The sequence below is a fragment of the Calidris pugnax genome, unplaced genomic scaffold, assembly GCF_001431845.1.
Source record: "Calidris pugnax isolate Ruff unplaced genomic scaffold, ASM143184v1 scaffold4, whole genome shotgun sequence".
NCBI lineage: Eukaryota > Metazoa > Chordata > Aves > Charadriiformes > Scolopacidae > Calidris > Calidris pugnax.
The window spans coordinates 7,755,640-7,776,495 of NW_015090781.1; positions in this window are offsets into that span (position 1 = coordinate 7,755,640).

A 20,856-nucleotide genomic window follows, 5' to 3' on the forward strand; every position below is an offset into this window, starting at 1 on the left:
CTCACTGAAAACTAAGTCCTTTTGAGAATCTGACTGCTAAGGTGTCACCATGGGAGTTAGCAGAAGCATTGAGCACTTGAGAAAAACAGACCTGAGTTTCATTGCCTGCAGGTATACTTACCTAGAGTTTCTTTCTTAGGATAAGACTTCAAGAGAGAGTGGCTCTAACATAGTGGCTTGCTGCTCTCTCCTTTCTTCCCCCTCCCTTCTCGCTCTTCAGTCAGGCAGCTCGGCTCACTCAACCACCGGAAAACTGCTCACATTTTTTGCCAGTTGAGTTTTCTACCCTGTGGTGGGCTGCTTCAAAGCAGCACTGAGCCTGATTCACAGGACGTGGTGCACAGGAAAGAGAGGTGGTGTCAGGAAAACCCTCCAAGATCAGCTCAGCCATCCACTGAAGTCCACCCTCCTCCACCGAGCTGTTTGGTCCCAGTGAAATGTCATGAACCAGCCCTGCTGCTGAGATGGTGGATGGCAGTGGCATCTGGACTGTTCTGGGAAGATGGCATAGATTATGGGTGCTTGAAATCTTTTGAAAAGCTGGCACTAGGAGAGAAAGAAGGAAGGTGTTAAATCAAGTTGGCCTAATTCCACTTTAAAATCATATTGTAGCCACTTATGTACAATACAGAGAGTATTTTGTTTCCCTTCTTTAGATAGCTGTGGACTTGAGGGCAGATCAATTGTTTTCTGTCTTTAAATTCTCACAGAACCAAAAGAATGATTTTTTTTCCATTCACTTTCTAGATGCCCTATTTTAGCAAAAGATGCAAATACCCCACAGTGGCTTCATGCTAGCTAAACAAAAGCAATTCCTCTCTTACTAACAAGACCTGCAAATTCGAACTAGAGGCTCCTCTTTTTTTCTAACCATTTACCACTCTTTTAATCCTCCTCCCCATCTTTTCAAATCCTTGAGGGAAACAGATGAGCTTTAAGCATGCCCCGGAGGTCGCTGTAGATGTGTGTTTGTACATACACATTCACTGGAACCTTTGCACTTCCCTAATCCACGCAGGTCATGATGAGCATACAAACCCCAGCCACCTCGCCCCTCAGCAAAGATTTACTAGTCTATGCAGAGTGAAGACACTATTGTTAAGACTACATTGACCTCTTGAAAGGTATTATAGAATATTCACTCATCTCCTGTGAAGTATTATCAGAAATAAGCCGAGGCACATAAATGAATGAAGTACATTTCATGTCATAATACATAAATTCATTTGCTTCACGAGTTGCAGGACTCGCTGTAACCAGCTGACTCATTGGAAAATGGAATTCAGTTTTGGAAGATAAACTCCTAAGCAAAAAATTTTGTATTACACACATAACTACTGAGTTACTAAACATAATGCACATATCAAAATACTATCTGTTTAATAATTGCAAAACCACAGATAAATCATTTTATCATGCACCTTTGCCTTCATGTGTTTTGCTGTTCACCAAAGGTTCAATCTTATCCCTATACAATTTATCAGCATTGGAGCTTTGTACTTTTGAAAAGAAAGAGTGAAATTATGGCTGTCATGGAAATCAGTGAGAAAATGCACTTAAATTTAAGGGGGGCAGAATGTCAGTGAGTCTTTGAAAGCCCTCCAGTGCCACAGCTAAAAATTGAGATGTTTTTATATTTTTTTCAAACTTGTCAGAGGATTAATGCCCTATATTTCAAGGTGAAAAAAATGTACACATATATTGTGATATCCCTGCAATGAATTTGTGAAACCTACAGTACAACATTGCTTGAAATTTTTTTCCATTTATACTACAACTGTGACCAACTTGGACTTGCCAACTAAAGTTCTGAAAGCACTTACACTTATGCCTATTTTCACTTCTGTGGCTAATCCTTTTGAAGTCTTGGGATCTAGTTGTTGTTGGAAAGCAGAATGTGTGCACAGGAAGGAGGTCTGATCATTTATGAGACCACAGACTGACAAGAGCTTTGTACCACTGGAAGGGGAAGATACTGAGCTCTTTGTGAGGGTGGTCAGACACTGGAACAAGTGATGAAGAAAGATTGTGGCACCTTCATCCCTGGAAACAGCCAGCCCCCAGGGCAACCTGCTGTATCTGACCCTGCTTTGAGCCAGGGAGAGTTGGAGTGGATGGTCTCCAGAGGTGTCCATTTGGTGACTCTGTGATCTGCAGGTTCTTTAGAACCAGAATGAAATTAACATTTAGTGTGCTAAAAATTGCTACATCGTTACATGTAGCACAATAACATGATGAGAATGTTGTAACATACGTTGCAATGTTTCTCTCCTTTGAAAAGTCAGCGTTTGATATACGGCTGTTAGAAAGAGGTATTTTTTTTGTTTAAAGTCAACACACTCTCTCAAATACATTTCTTGGGCTTTTTAGATCTCTCTTTTCTTAATGTGCTGAAATGCTAAGCACCATTCCAAATTCACGTCAATATATCTATTGACATCTTTCTTGCTGTTTTCCTCTTCTTCTATTCTCTGTGGTATCACTCTTGCCAACTGCTCCTGAGATCTTTGGTTATGATCTAGCAAAGCCCTTAAGCACATGCTTAACTTTAAGAATGCAAACAGTCTTTGTGAATTCAGCAGGACATTTCCTTTAACTGCTTTGCTGGGCTGGGGCCAAAGTGCTCAGTGCTCTACATACAGATCGAAATATAATAATTCACACACAGTTAGTTAGAAAAATCACTGCAGAGTGTAAAATAAATTGGAACAGATTTTTCCCAGTCCCTTCACAGAATTTGGCCATGAAACACTACAAAATTCTACCAGCTCTGAATATAGTTTATAAATTAACGGAATTCAATTCATCAACATATGTCATGGAAAATATCTGGTTTATACACAAAGTTACTTTCACATGCACATTTTTTTTTGTCTCCCTCTCTCACGCACACACACACATACACTTACAAGACTCAGGCCTGCTTGACTCTGTTTCTTAGGAACTACATTCCTCAGCAAATATCGTAACTTATAATTTCTTCTAAAGTTCAGAAAATCTGCACAAATTGCTAGGTAAAAGCTCATGATACTCTAAAGCTCTTAAAAGAGGTTTTGGGGGAAGCTGTACAGCAGTTTACCAGCAGCCTGCTGATAAGGACAAACAAGGCAGAGATGCAAACACGAGACCAGCCTAGCAGGGTAAGGCCAAAGGTCTGAGTTCTTGCTCTACCAGGTGCCCAGATAAGGGCACAAGAACAGGGCAAACGTATCATGGCATTTATATAGCCCACGTTTATTCGTTCAGCTTCCAGCAACTGGTGGCTCAGGTTGTTCCAAGCCAGAAGTGATATACCAATACTTATGACTACATGAATTTGTAATGGTTTCGATTTCATTGTTTCATCTAGTGGGTTTTGTTTGTTTTTTCAAAAAAACTCTGTGTAAATTTCTGGCACTTACAAAATCCTGTAAATTCCTGTAGAAAGGAAGAGCTGACATGCTGGAGGAGGGAAGCTGTCTGCTTCAGCAAGGTCCTTCTAGAGGAGTTGGAAGTCCCAGGCTAATGACACCTGGATGAAGAGTTTTAGCCAAGTTGTGATGCAAATCTTAAGCTTTTGCACTGCGGTAATAAACAGCTCCTTGTGCATCTACTAGATTCTGCACCTTGTGAGCTGTAAAATAATGTCATACATGAATGACAAAAGCAATCCATCCTTTCTTTTTACAGCTAAAATGAGAGAACTCTTAAGTGAACAAAAATTTCTCAAAATTGTTTGTGCGAAGCATTCTGCTGGTTCTAAGAACCAGACCCCGCGGCTCTCTTTTTGTATCATTTGAGCCATAGCAGTGGAAGATAGAATGGTGGAGGTGAAACCAGTTTCTTCCTTGACATATTTACTTCAAACTTTCTTTGCGGTTTATTTTTGTGTATGAGCTCATTGTTCACTACTAACATTCAGGCAAAATAATTGGTGAACAAATGGCATGACTACTGAAAAATTGATTATGCAGTTCAGATGGGTAGCTAAAACAACAGAATAAATGAACGAAAAAATAATCCAGATTTTTTATATCATGCTAAAATTCCTCTTAGCAGAGTATTGTACCTATTCAAAACTGCAAGATTACCTCCAGCTCTGATAGCTGGTAGTCACACATGCTTCCAGATGGTCTTCTCCTCTGATAAAGTTATTGTTAACCTGCTTTACATTTCTCATAAACTGTGATTATTGCTGCATTAGTTCCCACAGCATTCATTCAAGTCTACAAGGCCTAAATCTTGTATTCCTGCTATAATTCTTTGAGACCATGAGCCGTGTTGCTAAAACACCTAGCAAAGCAGAGGCTAATGCACTGCCTTTATTTACAAGTGTGGTGCCTTATGAACCTCAGTTAATCCGGTACCAAAATGGAATGAAATCTTGGCTCCGTGAATGCCAGCAGCAAAATTCACACTGGTATCAAGGAGTTCAGGAATCTACTGACTTCTTCTGCCCTGCCAAGTGTTGCAAATCTGTCAGTGCTGATGTCTATAAAATGAGAAGCGAGATAGAAACACAAGGATTCAACCTCAAAACTTGGTGCTGCTCTATGGGAATCTGTAACTCTTATATTGTGTCTCTCCTAATGGGTATTCTTTCTCTTTTTTTTTTTTTTTCTTGGCTGCTTTTGAGTGTTTCTGGTGTGGCCAAGGAGGGTGAGCACTGGCTGTGCATCCAAATGTAGCAGGTACAGTGCGTCTGCACTGGGATGTTAATGAATGCTGGCATCAGGAGACTGGCAAGCAAAGAGACCCATAAGAAAAGCCTTTTCTTTAAAAAAAGTTCTTCTGTGCCCCATGGCTGAGGGACAGAGTTTAGTGCGTGTCCAATGGGTTGCACAATTTCTCATCACTGCGCCTGAGAATTTGGGTCCTACTGTCAAAGTCGTTCGTCTAAAATTTGCACAATGGTCTGGAAATGCCAGTTCTTCAAAATATCGGGGGGTACACCTGGTATCTGCTCCCCCTTCTCCAGTGGCTGGGAAACAAGCTTAATGCACTTGACTGAATGTGAATCTCTGGGACAAGCCACCATTGTTCCACATGAATAGCAAAATCCCATTAGCTTTTTCAGAGGGTTCATCTTCATTTCCTTAGTTAAAACACACTGTTGCTCCCTCTGTTCTAGCTGTGACTCTGCTTCCTTCATGTGCTATATAAATCCAAATATATTCCTCTCTTGCATTAAGAAGGTGTACTACAAATGTTATATATTGAGAGGTAGGACAGATCAATTCAAAAGCAACAGTGGGTGGCAGAGATAACAGTTCCTACAAGACCCCAGGACGTGCCAGACTTGGTGTCATTAACTATCATTAGCACTTGGAGCTCAGACAATGGCATATTTAAAGGACATGGGTGGCTTCAGTCCATTTCCTAGTGGGCAAGTGTCCACAACAACAAAAGCACCGCTAGAATTGGCAATAAGTGGCACACTGGCAGCTCACCCAGAGCAACCGATGGACAGGAACCCAAGACAGGAATGCTCTCGTGTTTCTTAGAGGATGTGTCCAAGACAGGTTTGTGACAAACTGATGGGTAAGCCAACTGTCCTGCCGCTTGGCCGGTACTGCTAAGGTGTTAGCGTGGCACCGTTCCCATTCCCTAAACACATGTTTAATCTTTGACAAGGTACGGCGTTTGATAGCAGCATTGTTTACATATGCATGTGTTTGGTTGAGCTGAGGTGTGCTGCACTGTTAGTGCCAGATCACTCACTGAATGGTCCTCTGAACCCTTCTTCTGCTAGCCTTTTACTGCCGAAGGGAGAGAAAAATGGCCACATTTTAATCACTAAGCCCTATTTTTTAGAGGTAGCTCTTTCCACAAAGATACAGTCTATGAAATCCTTTAGTCACAAGAAATAAAGCCAATGATTGATTTGTATTCTGCAATGCACCCTCTGGCTAAAACCAAGTTATAAGCACCAAATGGTTGAGTCGGGGCTTGTGAAAGGGCAGTTATGTGAGTGGCACTAGAAGAAAAATGTTAATAAAGGGCAGTCCATTGAACTGAGGTTAAATACTTTCATACTTCTCAACCAACCCAGAAATGTCCCTGAATTCTCATTAAAAAATGTTCTTCATAATCTGATGTTTTACCTCATTAAGGAAGGGGGATCTTGAGGATCAAGAAATATCACTTCATTGAGGAGAAATAAAGGTAAAGGGATATAGCTTAAAAAAAATCCTCTATTCCTTTCATTTCCTTTAAGCATTTGTCTTGCCTTTTTGTTCATTTGTCTGGGCTTTATTTTATTTTTAGTTTGGGGTTTTTTAAGAAGTTTTGGAGGCTTATCCCTAACTGTGTGTAGGTTCATTCCTGCCGCTGACGCAGAGCCAAGTCAGGGGGCAGCCAGTCTTCCCACTGCCACATTGGGCACCAGCCCTACGACCAGCCCTGGTCACTCTCCCTTTCCCACCCCAGTGCCCTCCCCAACACCACCAGGGAACAGACAGGGACTAGTCCCAAATGACTATTTGAGGCTTTGAGGTTTTTGATACTGGGCTGGAAGTCTCAGGGAAACAAACCTTGTCAACTATATTCCAGTACAGTTCTACTTCCAGGTTAAAAATGGCCAAAATCCCAAAGGACTTTACAACACTTAGCACAAGCCTATGGGTGTTTGCGTCGTGGTTTGGGATGTCATCAAGTCTGGCTGCCCAAGAGTTGGCTTGCAGGAGTTTATGCCAGGCACACAGTACAAAGCTTGGGTTTAATCCAGATCATTGTGTGCCTCACCAGTGGGATTTTGGATCTGGTGCTGTGATTTATCCTGCAGTTGTGCTGGTTCTCAGCTGTGCCACTCCATACAACCTGGGCTTCGAAACGCTGTGAGGATGCTAATACCTCATCTCTAATTTAAGCACATAGAAAGTCCCAGGGAAGTTTGCTTTGTATTATCATTTGCCAAGGGAAGTGACTGATAAAAATGGTGTGAATTGACAAGCCAAGCCTAGCATAAGGATGCACGTGTGTTATGGAGAAGCTCTGCAATGGACAGGGGGACATACTTGAATGGAGATACCCACTCCATGGCCAGCAGAGCCCTGACCTGCTACAGAAAACGGATTGATCTCCAAGAAACTGTTGCAAGGATGACATCTCCCTCCTTAGGAAGGGATGTCACAGCTGTAAAGAGCTTTGTCCTGCATTAGGGAACAGCACATACCTTGATTTCAAATCATGCACATGATAAGCCAACATTTGCTTTAAAATTAAAATTAGGATAAAACAGCATTTTCATAAGTGCATGAGCTCAATACCCATTTAATTACAGATGACATGTTTGAAAGTCAGGGCACATTTAATTTTGGACTTTTCTTTTTTAAAAGTTTAACCTTTTTTATTTAGCAAATGCTAGATTCCAAACAAGTCTGTCTGTATTGACTGAGTAGTGTTTTTTCTGCTACAGAAGTGTTTAATCCTGAGAAAACTCAGATCTGAAAACCTCTTCGTTGGCTGAAATGTTCAAAGATTTAACAAATTCAGCAAGTGGGAAAATTAATCTTTGAATAGAAGAAACAATCTGACAAAATAAGCCATAAAAGTAGGTGCCAGGTGTCGTAAAGAAGTTCTTCATGCAGCACTTGCTTAATGTATACTCAAAATGCATCCACTTTTGTTCGAAGATCCAACAAAACATATGAAATTGGGTTACACCAATTCTCTTGATCTATGAATCTTCCACTGTGTCAAAGATAATACACCAAACAAACTTACATGTAAATGGTGTGATAAAATGATCTACCGTATACATTATCATCCATTAATATTGTTGGGGCTAATGCATTTCATCTGTCACACACTTTGTTTTATATTATCCCCACCTTACTAAAAAAATACCATAAAACCTGCTCAGTTGACAGCGGTGCAGGCTACCGGCTGGAAAGGGAAAGTCCAAGGACACGTGTCCCGTCACTGCTGTACCCACAGCTGGCAGTGAAGAAGGAAAAAGAGTGGTCTGGCTGTGAGGAAAGGTGAGCTCTGCTCTGGACAATGTCTCTATCCTGTGGGCAAACCACTTCATTTCTTTCTGCTCATCTCCCTCTTCCACTCATTGCCTGCCCTGTCCCTTGTTTGTAAATAAGCAGAGCTACGTGTGTGTTCACAACCACCAGTGCAACGGGCCCCACGCTTGGCAGAAGTCTCCAGGCTCTATAGTATAGAGTGGTAAGGCAAAAATAGCAATTCAAAATAAGACGAGAGACTCTGAGATCACTCTGACCTTGAATTCTCTGCCGTCTTTTAACAGGGAGAGGGTGAAATTGGACTGAAACAGCCCCCTCGTTTTGCGTAGAGTCATTACCCAGGCTGCATTTGAACCACGGCCCTAGAGGCGAAAGGCTTTGCGTCTCATTGCCAATTCACAGCAAGAACATAACTTGAGCCCACACACTAATGCTAAGCAAGGGCTGAGTGTTACTAATCCTTAGTCACATATCTGCACCTATTAAAATCACATGTGTGAAGGTTTGCAGGACTTGTTCCTTTATTGTAAAGACTGGCCCTTTCATAACATGTTCTTAAATCAAATAAAATATGGTATTACCTGCCAAAAAAGGGGGAAAAAAGACAAATGCATGAAGAATACATGGCTTTCTTCCTCAGACATATTGTGCTGAATGGCGTTGTTTGGCTTAAACTGAAACATTATGTTTTTAGAAGGCTGAGAAGAATGTTTAGACATAATGGTTTAAAAGACTCATTATCGCAGGTGCTGCACTTTATTCTCTGATTCATTCTTATTACCAGAAAAGCCACCTCCGCAAAGGCTGCCTGGCGGTGTCCCTCCCGCTGGAATGCTTGCCCTTCTCACTGGCTGCATAATGTGCGGAGGGCAGGATTATCTGACTGGCTAACCATCCCTCCCAGCCCACGCGGCTCCAGGATGCTGGGGAAAATCTACTTGGATAAGATCTTTCCGAGTCTGACTTTCAGTGACCCTGTGACAGAACAAGACAGAAAACTGCTGCTTTTTAAAATGCCAGGTAGTAACTTTCAGCTGCTAACAGATTTCCTCATTCCTGACAGAATTCATAAGCATCCATTATAGTTCTTTTTTTTTTTTTCCTTCATATAAATTATGGGTATAAGTCCTGAAAACCTTAAAGAATTCTCATGAAAGACCATTACAACCCTCCTGATGCTTGTGTTCCCATGGGCCAGGCCTTTCAGAAGGGAGACCAGGTGGAGTGACGGAAGACGAGAGACTGTTTCTAAACAGAAACATACTCTGAATTTTCAGCCAACAATGACAGCCATGGGTGAGTGATGGAAGTTGCTTGTCCAGTGCTTTTGTGAGCACTTTTACAGTGCGCGTTATAACTGCAATTGGTCATGATATTATTTTGAGCCCTTTACTGATACATGTGCAATCATGCAGAATAAATCTCTTAATGCAGAATAAATCTCTTAATTATTGTCTTGTACATCATACTGGTTTTTCCCTGATGATGATGGGAAGTTATCACAGATAAACCACACCTGTCTAGAAGCTGAGCAGCCTAAAATGTCAAATGCCAAGATTTCTTCTCCTATGATCTTTGTACCCATAATTTCAGTCCCATTTCTTTCCCTCCAAAAAAATATACCATTATTTGGACCATTGCTTTTCCAGAAAATATCCTGTCATCGTCAGTATCTTCCCCAGGATCTCAGCTCTCTTTAAAAGTTACCTGTAAAGAGAGATTTTTTGACTAGTTCTAGAAAAACAAAGCTTCTGAAACCCAGTGGTCTGTGGGGCATGGATGGATGTTCTGTTTGGGAGATGTCCTCCCATGCCATGCCAACTCCAAGCCTTCACTTCCCAACGCTCCTACAGGCAGATTGGTTCTTTTTGTTAGAGGAAAAGAGGACAAGGGGTTTAAGTGTAAAATATATCCATATCCACGGAAACCAGCTTCAGGGAAGGTGAGACTGCACTGGGGAAGGGATCTGCAGCAAAAAGGGCTGACGAGAAGCTCCTTTTGGGGCTTTTTGAAGCCGGGACAAGCCCTCTGCTTATGGTGGGGCTGTCAGCTGGTGGGTGGTGCTGCTGAGGGATCCTGGGTGGAGCCACCCAGGTTGATGAAGCCACCAGGTGATAAAAAGCCTCAGGGAGGGCAAGGACCAGTCCTTGGGCACAGAGTGAGCACCCAGTGGTGGTGTGTGTGCCTCAGGAGGCTGCAGTCTGTACGGCAGGATGCTGAGCCTCTACCAGCTTATGAGGTAAGTTCAATCCCTCTAAGTGGCCAGAGAACTAGGGGGCTCATCCCAACTGACCCTCAAGTCGCAAGGTGTTGGTTGTAGAGATCCAGCTGTGGTGGATACCTGGTGGAAGGCTGTTGTTAGCAAAGCTGTGGGCACCCAGAGGCGTGTGTCCAGTGTGTGGGTGTCCAGGCCTCTGGCTGCAGAGAGTGCTGGAGCCTGGCACTGGTAATGGAGGGTGGTGGAGGTGACACCTGTATCAGATATTCACAGATGAATGACCTGCTCAGCCTGGTGGCCAAGCTGAAGGATGAAGTGAAGAGGTTGAGGAGGCTGAGGGAACTAGGCATGCTTAGTTTGGAGAAGAGGAGGCTGAAGGGGTACCTCATTGCCCTCTACAACTACCTGAAAGGAGGGTGTAGAGTTGGGTCTTGGCCTCTTCTCCCAAGGGAATAATGACAAGACCAGAGGAAATGGTCTAAAGTTGCAGCAGGGGAGGTTTAGATTAGATATTAGGAAGAATTATTTTACTGAGAGCGTGGTCAGGCACTAGAACAGCCTGCCCAAGGAGGTGGTGGAGTTGTCATCCCTGGAGGTATTTAAGAAATGTGTAGACATGGCTCTTCAGGGCATGCTCTAGTGCACAAGATTGTTGGTTTGTGTCTTTCTGTGGGTGGGTGTGGTGTAGTTTAGTTTTTTTTTTTTTGTGGTTGGACTCAATCTCCACCATGAATATTCCATGATTCTGTGATCAATATTTTACTAACATTACTTTGTCACATAAATAAATAGTGTATTTTTCCTATGTGATGCAATTATGACTAAGAGATGGTCTGTGTGGGATGAAATGAGAAATAATGGCCCACGAAGTCAGGGATAGAAGGCAAAGTATCCACAGAGCAATATAAAGAAGTTGTCCCCATTGTACATGGCACATGGAGCCTGTAAATCCTTCTTTATTCATTCTATTTTCTTTATCTGTTGTTGAAACTATTTTATACAAAAGGTACTATGGAAAGGAGCATGGCCTTCCGTTACCTTGTGCATATCACACTCAGTAAGAATAAAAGCACTTTGGTTTTATAAGGAAAGAAAGATATAATGTTCACTAGGAACACATGTGATTCAACTCAAGTAATCAAATCCAAGTCCTGTCATCAAGGAAAAAAAAAATCTGATAGGGCCAGGAAAAGTCTCAAATGTCTTCACTCACCCTAACTGCCAACACCTGCCATTCTGCATCAGTACCCAGCTGATGTCAGGTATTAAAAAAGCAACGTATTTGTTGCATACACCTGCATTTTTCAGCTGGATTCCATGAAAACCACCCCAAACTCAGTCAGAGCAAAGCCAATCAAGCAGTCTGCTCCCTGCGAATCTCTCGGGTGCTGGGTTGCTGTGAGTCTGAATGGGCCTCTCAGTGCAGTGCTGAGCTCCCAGCTGATTTTCTGTTTTTAGTGAATACATATTTTCATTTGAAGCCACTGCAAAAATTATTCCATGCTGAAAACAAGCATTCCTGAATCTTATAAACAAAGAGTATAAATAAAGAAGCCAGGCCTTCAAGTGTGACTTTGTTCTAGAGGAACACTAAATGCAGTGCATCACACAAACTCACTCAGTCACTCTCCCCACCCTCTTTTTAATTTATACTTTCTTTTTATTTGCGGATTTTTAAAAAAAGAATTACATAGCAGAGCACAATTGGCCATCAAACTGAAAGGGAAAAAAAATAAATAACCCAACACTTTAGTCAGAGGTTGGAAATGCTGCAGACAGAAATTATGAAGTCCTTAACATATCAATCCAGAGTTGTATAATTCACATCCAGAGCTGCTACCAAGTCACAGGGGGGTGACTTAATATGTTCCCCAAAGTCCATTATGTTATCCATATCCAGGAAAATATCTGTGCCAGGGCTTTCTTGAATCAAAGTGATGTCCACCATTCTTCAACTGTGAGCCTGCTGAGATTTTTTATTTTTTTTTTCAGTTCCTGGCAAATAGATATCTGGCTCTAGTACATGCCAGATTGATGCACTTTGCGACTGATCCCTTAATAATATTCAAGTCTCCTAGCCCCAGAACACAAAAGCTCAGCAACTGCACAGATATCTACCTCCAATATTTTTTGCTGGTATAAAAAAATCCTATTACCTCCCTCCCCCAAAATGCACTCACCTTGTGCTAGCCCCCAATTTTTTGTGTGTTTGCTTGTTTGTTTGGCTTTCATATAGGGCTGCTATATGAAGCCCTATAACTAGAGGATTTATTTTTAGTTTTAGCAAATATGGGGAGAAACTGTAAGTGAGAGAGGGAGAGAGGAGCAGAGACTGTGTGAGTTTTACACTTGGGGGCTACATTACATCTATGCGTTATCTCCTAATTCGCGTATTCGTATTGAGATGCTCTACATGACTTCAGTGCTTCCTCCATTATACACAGCTACTACTCTTAAGTCAAGTCTGTGTGTGGAGCCGTTTTCCAACTGTGATTAAAAATTCCAAGGATGTAACTGTTAAAAAGATTAACAACCACTTATTGCAAATAACGCATTTTTCAGAAAACAAGAGCTAAAAGTAAACAGTCCAGTCTGGTTTGATTTCGTATGGTTTTATTGCTATACCCCTATGTGACTAAATGGATAGAACTATTTTATAACATTGTGCTGCTGTATAATGCTCTTTAGTTGCAATATCATGATATATTAATACATACCTACATCTCAGTCTTCAGCACTTCCTTTCATCTGAACAGATGAGATCTAAGCCACTTTCTTTCAGTCCTTTTTGATTTGTGGACCCCTACAAATTTCCTATGAAGAGTATGGCCCCCTTTAGAATTTCCGTATGCAGAGATTGGTACGTAGCATCTGCAAACCAGTTTTCCTTAACCTTTTATTGGTAAAGGTAGCAGGAGTCTGTAGGTCACAGACTGAAAGCATTTTCTAAGACCTTGCAAGTTAATTAAACTGCAAACGCCTCACCCGTCTAGACCAGCAATACCTCCACTTTACAGAGGTGCTAGCGAAGGGACAGAGAGGATCATTGTCTTCCCAAGAACACCCCCATAGCCAGGAACTTTGCCTGGGACACCAAATTTCCAGACACACAGTTACCCTTCACTCTTCCTGGGCAGCAATAGATCTGGGCAATAGCAACAGATCTTGGGCACAGAGATCTGCAGTGATTTGAAGGGTTCTTGTAAACGAAGCCACCGAGCCTGTGCCTACAGTGTGGCTTCACAATGAACCTTTTGCTGTATTTTCAGTAGTACCAAGACTTCTTAAACTGTAATCAGGCTTTTTCCCTGTTCTTTGGATGATATAAAAATTGCTGTATTCAAGATGATGTGGGTTTCTTTTTTTTTTTTTTTTGTGGTGCTTGTTTGTGATAAATGAAGATGACTTAAAAATTGTAGTCAAAGCTATTTCTTTGCTGCTTGTTTGCATTTCTAGAATAGGTCTTATCTTTCACAGCAGACTACATTGCCACTGGAGCGCTAAAAAAAAAGCAGGACAGCCCATTAAGTAAAGATCAGAAGTTGAACAAATTGGGAAGCTACTTTTCATGGAACTGTTAAAATCATCTGGTTTTGCTTATTTGCTCTTAAACTATAACCTTGTGAAATGTGTGGTTGAGATTAAATCATTGTCAAAGTTTCAGCCCCTGTGCCCTTCCATTACAGCGTGTGAGAGTTCCCCCTGCTCATTCTGAGATAAGTCTGGACTATTTTTGTTAGAATGGTTAGTGCATTCAGAGCGACTTGTTCCAGCACAGATAAGGCAAGTGGTGCTTTAGGATGTACTAGCTGGTCTTGCTGAAGTGTGTGTTACAACAGGCGAAGTATCACTTCCTTGTCTACACTGGCAATTTGGAGTAAATTGGGACATTCTAGTTAAGCTTTTGTAAAAGAAAAATAAAAATCTTTTACAGTTCTGAACTTAAACTGCTACAGATTCCAAGATGAACTCCAGCACAGAGATTCCCAAACTGTGCATAGTAGACTACTGGTTGTTTATGGGAGGATGGTGGGTCTTGATGGTGTTTATTTCCATTTTCAGGAATGCAGTTGATGACAGTAAGATAAAATTGAGAGTAAAAGAAAAGCTAAAGGCAGTCAACAATACATGTTCCCTTTTTTTTTTCTAACATAATTCTTCCAGTGGCTCTACCAGCAGCAGAGATGATGTGATCTCAGCTGGAAAAGGAAAAGGATTTTATATTTGGTAGTGGGAGAAGGTGTTCATGGTATAATCCACACATGACGATGGCATTAATACCACTGAGCAAGCAGCAGGACTCTCCGTGCACCTTCCCCACACGGGCTCTCTGCTGTCTGGTACCCATGCTACCCTCTCCCTATGGACCTCCCCTCTGCTGGGTGCTAATTTGGAGGGTATTCTTTCTCTTTTTTTTTTTTTTTCTTGGCTGCTTTTGAGTGTTTCTGGTGTGGCCAAGGAGGGTGAGCACTGGCTGTGCATCCAAATGTAGCAGGTACAGTGCGTCTGCACTGGGATGTTAATGAATGCTGGCATCAGGAGACTGGCAAGCAAAGAGACCCATAAGAAAAGCCTTTTCTTTAAAAAAAGTTCTTCTGTGCCCCATGGCTGAGGGACAGAGTTTAGTGCGTGTCCAATGGGTTGCACAATTTCTCATCACTGCGCCTGAGAATTTGGGTCCTACTGTCAAAGTCGTTCGTCTAAAATTTGCACAATGGTCTGGAAATGCCAGTTCTTCAAAATATCGGGGGGTACACCTGGTATCTGCTCCCCCTTCTCCAGTGGCTGGGAAACAAGCTTAATGCACTTGACTGAATGTGAATCTCTGGGACAAGCCACCATTGTTCCACATGAATAGCAAAATCCCATTAGCTTTTTCAGAGGGTTCATCTTCATTTCCTTAGTTAAAACACACTGTTGCTCCCTCTGTTCTAGCTGTGACTCTGCTTCCTTCATGTGCTATATAAATCCAAATATATTCCTCTCTTGCATTAAGAAGGTGTACTACAAATGTTATATATTGAGAGGTAGGACAGATCAATTCAAAAGCAACAGTGGGTGGCAGAGATAACAGTTCCTACAAGACCCCAGGACGTGCCAGACTTGGTGTCATTAACTATCATTAGCACTTGGAGCTCAGACAATGGCATATTTAAAGGACATGGGTGGCTTCAGTCCATTTCCTAGTGGGCAAGTGTCCACAACAACAAAAGCACCGCTAGAATTGGCAATAAGTGGCACACTGGCAGCTCACCCAGAGCAACCGATGGACAGGAACCCAAGACAGGAATGCTCTCGTGTTTCTTAGAGGATGTGTCCAAGACAGGTTTGTGACAAACTGATGGGTAAGCCAACTGTCCTGCCGCTTGGCCGGTACTGCTAAGGTGTTAGCGTGGCACCGTTCCCATTCCCTAAACACATGTTTAATCTTTGACAAGGTACGGCGTTTGATAGCAGCATTGTTTACATATGCATGTGTTTGGTTGAGCTGAGGTGTGCTGCACTGTTAGTGCCAGATCACTCACTGAATGGTCCTCTGAACCCTTCTTCTGCTAGCCTTTTACTGCCGAAGGGAGAGAAAAATGGCCACATTTTAATCACTAAGCCCTATTTTTTAGAGGTAGCTCTTTCCACAAAGATACAGTCTATGAAATCCTTTAGTCACAAGAAATAAAGCCAATGATTGATTTGTATTCTGCAATGCACCCTCTGGCTAAAACCAAGTTATAAGCACCAAATGGTTGAGTCGGGGCTTGTGAAAGGGCAGTTATGTGAGTGGCACTAGAAGAAAAATGTTAATAAAGGGCAGTCCATTGAACTGAGGTTAAATACTTTCATACTTCTCAACCAACCCAGAAATGTCCCTGAATTCTCATTAAAAAATGTTCTTCATAATCTGATGTTTTACCTCATTAAGGAAGGGGGATCTTGAGGATCAAGAAATATCACTTCATTGAGGAGAAATAAAGGTAAAGGGATATAGCTTAAAAAAAATCCTCTATTCCTTTCATTTCCTTTAAGCATTTGTCTTGCCTTTTTGTTCATTTGTCTGGGCTTTATTTTATTTTTAGTTTGGGGTTTTTTAAGAAGTTTTGGAGGCTTATCCCTAACTGTGTGTAGGTTCATTCCTGCCGCTGACGCAGAGCCAAGTCAGGGGGCAGCCAGTCTTCCCACTGCCACATTGGGCACCAGCCCTACGACCAGCCCTGGTCACTCTCCCTTTCCCACCCCAGTGCCCTCCCCAACACCACCAGGGAACAGACAGGGACTAGTCCCAAATGACTATTTGAGGCTTTGAGGTTTTTGATACTGGGCTGGAAGTCTCAGGGAAACAAACCTTGTCAACTATATTCCAGTACAGTTCTACTTCCAGGTTAAAAATGGCCAAAATCCCAAAGGACTTTACAACACTTAGCACAAGCCTATGGGTGTTTGCGTCGTGGTTTGGGATGTCATCAAGTCTGGCTGCCCAAGAGTTGGCTTGCAGGAGTTTATGCCAGGCACACAGTACAAAGCTTGGGTTTAATCCAGATCATTGTGTGCCTCACCAGTGGGATTTTGGATCTGGTGCTGTGATTTATCCTGCAGTTGTGCTGGTTCTCAGCTGTGCCACTCCATACAACCTGGGCTTCGAAACGCTGTGAGGATGCTAATACCTCATCTCTAATTTAAGCACATAGAAAGTCCCAGGGAAGTTTGCTTTGTATTATCATTTGCCAAGGGAAGTGACTGATAAAAATGGTGTGAATTGACAAGCCAAGCCTAGCATAAGGATGCACGTGTGTTATGGAGAAGCTCTGCAATGGACAGGGGGACATACTTGAATGGAGATACCCACTCCATGGCCAGCAGAGCCCTGACCTGCTACAGAAAACGGATTGATCTCCAAGAAACTGTTGCAAGGATGACATCTCCCTCCTTAGGAAGGGATGTCACAGCTGTAAAGAGCTTTGTCCTGCATTAGGGAACAGCACATACCTTGATTTCAAATCATGCACATGATAAGCCAACATTTGCTTTAAAATTAAAATTAGGATAAAACAGCATTTTCATAAGTGCATGAGCTCAATACCCATTTAATTACAGATGACATGTTTGAAAGTCAGGGCACATTTAATTTTGGACTTTTCTTTTTTAAAAGTTTAACCTTTTTTATTTAGCAAATGCTAGATTCCAAACAAGTCTGTCTGTATTGACTGAGTAGTGTTTTTTCTGCTACAGAAGTGTTTAATCCTGAGAAAACTCAGATCTGAAAACCTCTTCGTTGGCTGAAATGTTCAAAGATTTAACAAATTCAGCAAGTGGGAAAATTAATCTTTGAATAGAAGAAACAATCTGACAAAATAAGCCATAAAAGTAGGTGCCAGGTGTCGTAAAGAAGTTCTTCATGCAGCACTTGCTTAATGTATACTCAAAATGCATCCACTTTTGTTCGAAGATCCAACAAAACATATGAAATTGGGTTACACCAATTCTCTTGATCTATGAATCTTCCACTGTGTCAAAGATAATACACCAAACAAACTTACATGTAAATGGTGTGATAAAATGATCTACCGTATACATTATCATCCATTAATATTGTTGGGGCTAATGCATTTCATCTGTCACACACTTTGTTTTATATTATCCCCACCTTACTAAAAAAATACCATAAAACCTGCTCAGTTGACAGCGGTGCAGGCTACCGGCTGGAAAGGGAAAGTCCAAGGACACGTGTCCCGTCACTGCTGTACCCACAGCTGGCAGTGAAGAAGGAAAAAGAGTGGTCTGGCTGTGAGGAAAGGTGAGCTCTGCTCTGGACAATGTCTCTATCCTGTGGGCAAACCACTTCATTTCTTTCTGCTCATCTCCCTCTTCCACTCATTGCCTGCCCTGTCCCTTGTTTGTAAATAAGCAGAGCTACGTGTGTGTTCACAACCACCAGTGCAACGGGCCCCACGCTTGGCAGAAGTCTCCAGGCTCTATAGTATAGAGTGGTAAGGCAAAAATAGCAATTCAAAATAAGACGAGAGACTCTGAGATCACTCTGACCTTGAATTCTCTGCCGTCTTTTAACAGGGAGAGGGTGAAATTGGACTGAAACAGCCCCCTCGTTTTGCGTAGAGTCATTACCCAGGCTGCATTTGAACCACGGCCCTAGAGGCGAAAGGCTTTGCGTCTCATTGCCAATTCACAGCAAGAACATAACTTGAGCCCACACACTAATGCTAAGCAAGGGCTGAGTGTTACTAATCCTTAGTCACATATCTGCACCTATTAAAATCACATGTGTGAAGGTTTGCAGGACTTGTTCCTTTATTGTAAAGACTGGCCCTTTCATAACATGTTCTTAAATCAAATAAAATATGGTATTACCTGCCAAAAAAGGGGGAAAAAAGACAAATGCATGAAGAATACATGGCTTTCTTCCTCAGACATATTGTGCTGAATGGCGTTGTTTGGCTTAAACTGAAACATTATGTTTTTAGAAGGCTGAGAAGAATGTTTAGACATAATGGTTTAAAAGACTCATTATCGCAGGTGCTGCACTTTATTCTCTGATTCATTCTTATTACCAGAAAAGCCACCTCCGCAAAGGCTGCCTGGCGGTGTCCCTCCCGCTGGAATGCTTGCCCTTCTCACTGGCTGCATAATGTGCGGAGGGCAGGATTATCTGACTGGCTAACCATCCCTCCCAGCCCACGCGGCTCCAGGATGCTGGGGAAAATCTACTTGGATAAGATCTTTCCGAGTCTGACTTTCAGTGACCCTGTGACAGAACAAGACAGAAAACTGCTGCTTTTTAAAATGCCAGGTAGTAACTTTCAGCTGCTAACAGATTTCCTCATTCCTGACAGAATTCATAAGCATCCATTATAGTTCTTTTTTTTTTTTTCCTTCATATAAATTATGGGTATAAGTCCTGAAAACCTTAAAGAATTCTCATGAAAGACCATTACAACCCTCCTGATGCTTGTGTTCCCATGGGCCAGGCCTTTCAGAAGGGAGACCAGGTGGAGTGACGGAAGACGAGAGACTGTTTCTAAACAGAAACATACTCTGAATTTTCAGCCAACAATGACAGCCATGGGTGAGTGATGGAAGTTGCTTGTCCAGTGCTTTTGTGAGCACTTTTACAGTGCGCGTTATAACTGCAATTGGTCATGATATTATTTTGAGCCCTTTACTGATACATGTGCAATCATGCAGAATAAATCTCTTAATGCAGAATAAATCTCTTAATTATTGTCTTGTACATCATACTGGTTTTTCCCTGATGATGATGGGAAGTTATCACAGATAAACCACACCTGTCTAGAAGCTGAGCAGCCTAAAATGTCAAATGCCAAGATTTCTTCTCCTATGATCTTTGTACCCATAATTTCAGTCCCATTTCTTTCCCTCCAAAAAAATATACCATTATTTGGACCATTGCTTTTCCAGAAAATATCCTGTCATCGTCAGTATCTTCCCCAGGATCTCAGCTCTCTTTAAAAGTTACCTGTAAAGAGAGATTTTTTGACTAGTTCTAGAAAAACAAAGCTTCTGAAACCCAGTGGTCTGTGGGGCATGGATGGATGTTCTGTTTGGGAGATGTCCTCCCATGCCATGCCAACTCCAAGCCTTCACTTCCCAACGCTCCTACAGGCAGATTGGTTCTTTTTGTTAGAGGAAAAGAGGACAAGGGGTTTAAGTGTAAAATATATCCATATCCACGGAAACCAGCTTCAGGGAAGGTGAGACTGCACTGGGGAAGGGATCTGCAGCAAAAAGGGCTGACGAGAAGCTCCTTTTGGGGCTTTTTGAAGCCGGGACAAGCCCTCTGCTTATGGTGGGGCTGTCAGCTGGTGGGTGGTGCTGCTGAGGGATCCTGGGTGGAGCCACCCAGGTTGATGAAGCCACCAGGTGATAAAAAGCCTCAGGGAGGGCAAGGACCAGTCCTTGGGCACAGAGTGAGCACCCAGTGGTGGTGTGTGTGCCTCAGGAGGCTGCAGTCTGTACGGCAGGATGCTGAGCCTCTACCAGCTTATGAGGTAAGTTCAATCCCTCTAAGTGGCCAGAGAACTAGGGGGCTCATCCCAACTGACCCTCAAGTCGCAAGGTGTTGGTTGTAGAGATCCAGCTGTGGTGGATACCTGGTGGAAGGCTGTTGTTAGCAAAGCTGTGGGCACCCAGAGGCGTGTGTCCAGTGTGTGGGTGTCCAGGCCTCTGGCTGCAGAGAGTGCTGGAGCCTGGCACTGGTAATGGAGGGTGGTGGAGGTGACACCTGTATCAGATATTCACAGATGAATGACCTGCTCAGCCTGGTGGCCAAGCTGAAGGATGAAGTGAAGAGGTTGAGGAGGCTGAGGGAACTAGGCATGCTTAGTTTGGAGAAGAGGAGGCTGAAGGGGTACCTCATTGCCCTCTACAACTACCTGAAAGGAGGGTGTAGAGTTGGGTCTTGGCCTCTTCTCCCAAGGGAATAATGACAAGACCAGAGGAAATGGTCTAAAGTTGCAGCAGGGGAGGTTTAGATTAGATATTAGGAAGAATTATTTTACTGAGAGCGTGGTCAGGCACTAGAACAGCCTGCCCAAGGAGGTGGTGGAGTTGTCATCCCTGGAGGTATTTAAGAAATGTGTAGACATGGCTCTTCAGGGCATGCTCTAGTGCACAAGATTGTTGGTTTGTGTCTTTCTGTGGGTGGGTGTGGTGTAGTTT